The sequence below is a fragment of the Mesocricetus auratus genome, unplaced genomic scaffold (assembly GCF_017639785.1).
Source record: "Mesocricetus auratus isolate SY011 unplaced genomic scaffold, BCM_Maur_2.0 Super-Scaffold_100051, whole genome shotgun sequence".
NCBI classification, from domain to species: domain Eukaryota; kingdom Metazoa; phylum Chordata; class Mammalia; order Rodentia; family Cricetidae; genus Mesocricetus; species Mesocricetus auratus.
In genome coordinates, this window is record NW_024429228.1 from 3575784 (window position 1) to 3583474 (window position 7691).

The window sequence follows — 7691 nt, forward strand, 5'->3', positions numbered from 1 at the left end:
TAAAATTTAAATTACAAACAAGCTTGTTTTACATGTCAATCCCAGTTCCCTCTCCCTCCCCTCCTCCCCTGTCCTCCACTAGCCCCCTATGTGATCCCCCTTCTGCTCCCCAGGGAGGGTGAGCTTCCATGGGGGATCTTCAAAGTCTGTCCTATCATTTGGAGCAGGACCTAGACCCTCCCCAGGACCTAGACCCTCCCCAGTGTGTCTAGGCTGAGAGAGTATCCCTCTATGAGGAATGGGCTCCAAAATTCCATTCACACACTATGGATAAATACTGATCTACTACCAGAGGCCCCATAGTTTGCCCAGACGTCCTAATTGACACCCACATTCAGGGGGTCTGGGACAGTCCTATGCTGGTTTCCCAGCTATCAGTCTGGGGTCCATGAGCTCCCCCTTGTTCAGATCAGCTGTTTCTGTGGGTTTCTCCAGGCTGGTCTTGACCCCTTTGCTCATCACTCCTCCCTCTCTGCAACGGATTCCAGGGGTTCAGTTCGGTGCTTAGCTGAGCGTGTCTGCTTCTGCTTCCATCAGCTACTGGATAAAGGTTCTAGGATGGAAGCAGGCAAATGGATGGCACTAGAAGAAACCATCCTGAGTGAGGTCACCCAGTCACAAAAGAGAAACATGGCATGTAGTCACTCATATGTGGATTTTAGACATAGAATATTGTGCCCAAGTTGCAAAGTCCCCAGAGACCACCAGGAAGACAGACCCACTAAACTGCAAAAGCAAGGTTTAATGATTCTTCATCCACCTATGACAGGGACCCCGTCTAGCAAGCTGACGCAGCAGCCTCCAGAGGGACTGAAGTTCCCTGTCTACTGCCAGGTTTTATAGACAAAAGTTACAGGATTACATCAGTAGGAACAGGTTGTTTTCTGATTGGTTGAAATGTGGGAACAATCAGCAGAATTTCTCAAAGTCATATTTTGGCATGAAATACCTGTGTACCAATTATTTTCACTGGTCAGTGCTGAGAGGGAACATTCTGTGGTTTCTATGGCATTGTCTTGTTACTTGCAGGTGGCCTGTTGTACATAGATACCAGTAGTTTTCAGAACTATATCCTGGAGACTACAGGGGAGGTTTTGGTCAAACAGTTCCCAGGAACCAAGCATCTAGGAGGCTGGGTGGGGAGGGATCTGGAGTTTCTTTGTGTTTGGTTTTGGCCCTAGACTCTGGGAGGCCAGAGGATCTGGTGTTTCCTTGTGTCAGAGGCCTATGTGTCTTTCCTGTAGCCTGTCATGGCTGCTACAGCAGGGGCCTGAGTGAGAGTCGGGTTGCTTTATTTCCAAATTATTAGAAGTGAAGCTCTTGAGTTTAGTTTACGCCTTTCAAGAGCAAAGGATTACTGGCCTACAATCCACACTGCCAGAGAAGCTAGGAAGCAAGGAGGACCCTAAGAGAGACAGACATGGTCCCCTGGAGAAGAGGAAAGGGACAAGATCTCCTGAGCTAATTGGGAGCATGGGGGAGGGGAGAGGGAGCTAGGAGAAAGAGAAGGGGAGAAGAGGAGGGGAGAGGAGGACATGAGGGAGCAGGAAGGTTGAGTTGGGGGAGAATAGAGGAGAGCAGGAAAAGAGATACCATAATAGAGGGAGCCATCACAGGTTTAAAGAGAGATCTGGCACTAGGGAAGTGTCCAGAGATCCACAAGGATGACCCCAACAATCTACAAGGCTACCTTAAATGCTCTTCTCCAATAATGAGATTGATGGCTACCTTATAACGCTGTTTTCCTTCACTAATTCGTTCAAAGGGACGTGTTGCACAGCGTGAAGAGAAACCAGAGTAGGGTAAACTTGGGATGCTGCTGCTGCCCTCCAGCCCTAGCGTGCACCAGTTTATTCTGTCACCGTGCCTACAAGTTATCTGCATCCATGCACAGTACACTCGTCTTTGTTTTAATCTTTATGTCGTATCTTTAAAAGATAAATTAAAAAAATAAGATTTTGTTAGCCTTTAATCCCAGCACTCGGGAGGCAGAGGCAGGAAGATATCTGTTTGAGGTCAACCTGGTCTATAGAGAGAGTTTCCAGACAGCCAGTACTACACAGAGAAATCCTGTCTCAAAAAACCAACAGAAGAAGAAAAGAGATCTAAATTCTGGTTATATGTGCGTGGGAATTTGCTTGTGTAAGTGCTGAGCTCACGATTCAGAAGAGGGCGTCAGAGCCCATGTTGCTGGAGTTACAGGGGGTTGAGCGCCCCCATGTGGATGCTGGCTTGGTCTCCACACGAGCACTAAGTATTCTTAAGTCCTGGTCTCCAGTTCCCTTAACCCGCATTTCCTAGTAAGGAGGACCATCGCTTTTACTCTCCGCCCTTGGTTTTTTTTCTGTTTGTATTTATCAAGGAAATGACAGCTCCTATCTATTTCCTGTCTTTGTAAGATTTTTCATATTGACAAAATGTGCCATTTATCATCACTTGCATAAATTATCTGTTTGGCTTTTATTGGTTTTGATTTTTATTTGGGGAGTATTTTGCTTGTTTGCTTGAGACAAGATCTCTAGCCCAGGCCAGTCTCAGATGACCTTGGACTTCTAGGCCTCCCCCCCCCACCAGCCCTACATACCAAGTGCAGAACTAGAAGTGTGCAGCATAGTTCATGCCATGTCAATGGTAGAACCCGGGGCTTTGTGCATGATAGGCAGGCTCGCCAACCTTGGCATGTTTTCTTATGCAGCTGTAATTTTTCATGTAAATGAGGTAGAGTGACACTTTCCTTTGTAATTGTACTTTCATGCCATACATAAAAAGACGGCCTCTCCTCCCAGGATGTCTTAGTTAGGGTTTCTACTGCTGTAAAGAGATGTCAGGACCACAGCAATTCTTTTTTTTTCAGAACTATTATTTTTTATTTAGGTTAGAAACAATCTTGTTTCACATGTCAATCCCAGCTCCCTTCCCCTCCTCTCCTCCCCCTCACTCCCCACCAGGTCCCCCAGTCCCCCACCCAATCTCCAGTCCGATCCCCAAAGAGGGTGAGGCCCTCCATGGTGGATCTCCAGTAACTGTCATTTCATCCAGGGCAGGACCTAGACCCTCCCCCAAGAGTCCCGGCTGAGAGAGCCTCCCATATTGTGGCATGGGCACTCAAAGTCTATTTGTACGCCAAGGATAAATACTACCCAAGGCCCCAAAGATTACCTAGGCCTCCTCACTGACACCCACATTCAGGGGATCTGGGTCAGTCCCATGCTTTCCACACAGGCATCAAACTGGGGTCCAAGAGCTCCCCTTGTTCAGGTCAGCTGTTTCTGTGGGTTAAACCAGCCCACTCTTAACTCCTTTGCCCATCAGTTCTTTCTTTCTTTTTCTTTCTTTCTTTCTTTCTTTCTTTCTTTCTTTCTTTCTTTCTTTCTTTCTTTTTTTTTTTTTGGTTTTTACGAGACAGGGTTTCTCTGTATTGTTTTGGAGGCTATCAGTCCAGCCCGGCCTCAAACCCACAGAGATCCGCCTGCCTCTGCCTGGGATTAAAGGCGTGTGCCACCACCACCTGGCCCAGTTCTCTCTTTCTGACACTGGATTCCAGGAGTTCAGTTCAGTGTTTGTCTGTGGGTGTCTGACTCTGCTTTCATCAATTGCTGGATGAAGGTTCTGTTTCCCAGACTCTCTGGCAGTGGAATTGTATTCTGGCATTCCCCTGATTCATGTCTAAAATCCATAAATGAGTGAGTATATATCATGTTTCTCTTTTTGTGACTGGGTTACCTCACTCAGTGTGGTTTCTTCTAGTGCCCTCCATTTGCCTGCAAATTTCAGGATTCCATTGTTTTTTTCTGCTGAGTAGTACTCCATTGTGTAAATGTACCTCATTTTCTCTATCCACTCTTCAGTTGAGGGGCATTGAGGTTGCTTCCAGGTTCTGGCTATTACAAATAATGCTGCTATGAACATAGTGGAGCAGATATCCTTGTTGTATGAATGTGTGTCTTTTGGGTATATGCCTCAGAGTGGAGTTGCTGGGTCTTGTGGTATATTAATTCCCATTTTCCTGAGGAATCTCCATACTGATTTCCAAAGTGGGTGTACAAGTCGGCACTCCCACCAGCAGTGGAGGAGTGTTCCCTTTCTCTACATCCTCTCCAGCATAAACTGTGATTGGAGTTTTTGATTTTAGGACCACAACAATTCTTATAAAGGAACACACTTAACAAAGGTGGCAGCTTACAGTTGAGACGTTCAGTCCGTTATCATCATGGTGGTGAGCTCAGTGGCGTGCAGGCAGACATGGTGCTGGCTACATCTTGATAAGAAGGTAACAGGAAGTGAACCGTGACACTAGAAGTAGTTTGTGCACGGCAACCTCAGAGCCCATCTCCACAGCAACACACTTCCCCCAACAAAGCCACACCTACTCCAACAAGACCACACCTCCTAATAGTGTCACTCCCTTTGGGGGGCCATTTTTCTTTTCTTTTAAACCACCACACAGAGCATAAGAAAAGAAATTGGGACTCAGAGGTTAAGAGCACTGACTGCTCTTCCTGAGTTCAATTTCCAGCAACCACATAGTGGCTCACAATCATCTATAATGAGATCTGGTGCCCCCTTCTGGTGTGCAGGTATACATACAAGCAGAACACTATACATAATAAATCTTTTTAAAAAAGAAAAAATTATGCTTATTTAGGCAACATGCTATGGACAATCAAGTATTTTTTATTTCATCTAAACCTTTCATCCTGATATTTTAATAATAAAAAGATAGAGATAAGACATTATTTTTCTCTAGCAATGTAAAGATGATTGACAAATCTAAGTAAAACTATGAAAAGATTATGATGTATGTACCCATATATTTAGATGGAAAACATTGTCAATATGTGAGAGCATTATTAATAATGTAACTCCATTTATGCAGAAAAATTATTTACCTGCAAAGACCCAGAAAATGTCTGAAAGGCCACACACAGGCTTGTCAGGATTATGCACACAGAAGAATAGTATTTGTGTAGGGTTGGAAATGGCTTAGTAGTTAAGAGCACTAGTTGCTTTTCCAGAAGACCTGGGTTCAATTCCCAGCACCTACATAGCAGCTTACAATCATTTATCTGCCACCCTCTTCTGGACTCTATGGATACTGCACTCATGTGGTAAACAGACTTTCATGCAGGCAAAACACATATCAATTAACTAATTGAAAAAACTGTTAGTGGATTCTTTTAGGGAGTATATATTGGACACTGGCAAATGTTTTACCTTTGAATCTATATAGGCCTGTACTATTTGAACATATTATCATGAAAATGCATTACTTATGCTATAAAATTGTTTTTAAAGAAAATTTTATACTATGGGGAGATGTGATATATTATTTTATGACTTAATAAAGCCATTGGAAGCCGGGCGGTGGTGGCGCATGCCTTTAATCCCAGCACTCGGGAGGCAGAGGCAGGCGGATCTCTGTGAGTTCGAGGCTGGGCTGGACCGACAGCCTCCAAAACAATACAGAGAAACCCTGTCTCGTAAAAACCAAAATAAATAAATAAATAAATAAAGCTATTGGAGATAAAATGCAAAGCTAGCCACAACCATAGAGCCAGGCAGTGATGACACACATTTAATCCCAGGACTCAGGGACAGAGGCAGATGAATCTCACACAGAGCTACACAAAACTGATCTAGTCTAAAAGAGAAACAGCTCACACAAAGGTGATCCTGGCACTTGGGAATCACACGCCTTTAATCCCTGCCCTAGGGAGGTGGAGACAGAGTGATATGATTGCACAGAGAGAGGAACGTAAGACGGGAGGAGACAGGAACTCAAGTGTTTGCAGTCAGAGGCTGGTGGAGAGCACTGCAGTCTGCATATTGCCTCTGAGGATTCATGGAGACAGGATCTCCATTTCAGCCTGAAGTAGAGGTAAGAGCTTTGCTTTTCTGATCTTCAGCTTTGAACCCCCGTATCTTTCTCTGGGTTTCTGTTATTTGCATTACGGGAAGATGTGATGGTTTGTATTCGTATGTCCCCCAGAGGTCCAGATATTCAGTGAAGGCACAGTTCCCAACTGGGCACTATGAGGTGAGATATTTAAGAAGTGAGGTGCATTAGATCTTGGGGTGTTGTGGGCATGCATTGGAAGGTTGTAGAGGGACTCTAGCCCCATTCCTTCTTTTCTCTTGATTTTTCTTTGGCTGTGAGGAAGCTTTCCCCTGGCATGTGCCCTTGCTACCATACTCCATATTACAGCAGACCCCAGAGCAGTGTGCCACCTGACTCCAGACCTGCAGCCTCCACGACAATGTAGGAAGAGATACTAGGACTGTGCTACTAGCCATGCCCATTTTGGGCGTGTAGAGGTGCCTAAGGATGTGGTGATAAAAGGCTATGAACTGTGCTGCTAACCACACCCACTTTGGGCGTGGCTAGAGGCATGTACAGAAGGGTTAATAAAAGGTGGTACAGGGCTTCCCTCCTGTAGCGAAAGCTGCTGACTTACCTTGGTTGCCAGTTTTCTCTTGTAAGTAATTTCTACAATAAATAGTTACCTCTACCCTCATCAAGTGTGCTGTTTATTGTTACAAGACAAACTTTCCCTCTTTGATATGGGTTGTCTCAGAGATTTTGCTACAATCTCAAAAATTCAACACAGGAAATAGAATCTTTTTTTTTTTTTTGGTTTTTTGAGACAGGGTTTCTGTGTACTGTTTTGGAGGCTGTCCTGGAACTAGCTCTGTACACCAGGCTGGCTTTGAACTCACAGAGATCCGCCTGTCTCTGCCTCCCGAGTGCTGGGATTAAAGGTGTTCGCCACCACCGCCCGGCTAGGAAACAGAATATTTACTGTACTGCAAAACAAGTTATACAGCGATGAATAAAGCACCCTGATCCAAAAGAATGCCCTAAGGAAAAAAAATGTAGGGTAGACATACATATTATTAGTGACTTTGGAGTGGAAGGCTCTGAGTAAGTTTGTTTTCTGTTGTACTATTCTCTGTTTTCCAAGTACTTCACAGTGAATATGTGTGACACCTGAGACCAGAAAAGGGAGAAAGAAATCGATACTTACTAATCTGTGTATGTAGGTCTCTGTGGGGTGCTTTAATTTCAAATAGTGCTTTCCCAAATACCCCCACACTATCAGTCTCTCTCTTCCCCACTCCAGGTGACTCTTTCATCCTTAAAAAGTGGACTCCTGTGGGTGTGGCAGCCCGCACCTGTAATGCCAGCACTCCGGAGCTGACGGGAAAGATACAAGGTTAAGGCCTGTTTGAGTTGTGCAGACGACAATGCCATAAATAAAAAAACAAAAGCAGAAGCAGTGACAACAAAAAGTGTTAATTCACAGATCTTTCCTGCTAGATGAGATTTAGAGGCTGGGGGTGTAGCTTAGGCAGCAGAACGCTCCCCAACCTGAAGCCAAGGATTCTGTCCTCAGAACAGTATGGAACTGGGCTCAGTGGTGCATGTTCTCAGAACAGTATGCTCAGTGGTGCATGCCCAAATTCCTAGCCCTTAAAGTTGCAGGCAAGGTCAGAAATCCAAGTTTATCCTTGAATACATAGAGGGTTGTCATTCTAGTTGTTGTTTGGTTTGGGTTTTTGAGACAGGGTCTCTCTATAAAGCCCTAGCTTCTTAGAACTCGCTATGCAGACCAGGCTGGTCTGGAACTCATAACTCACAGATGTCCTCCTGTTTCTGCCTCCTGAGTACTGGAATTAAAAGTGTGTACCAC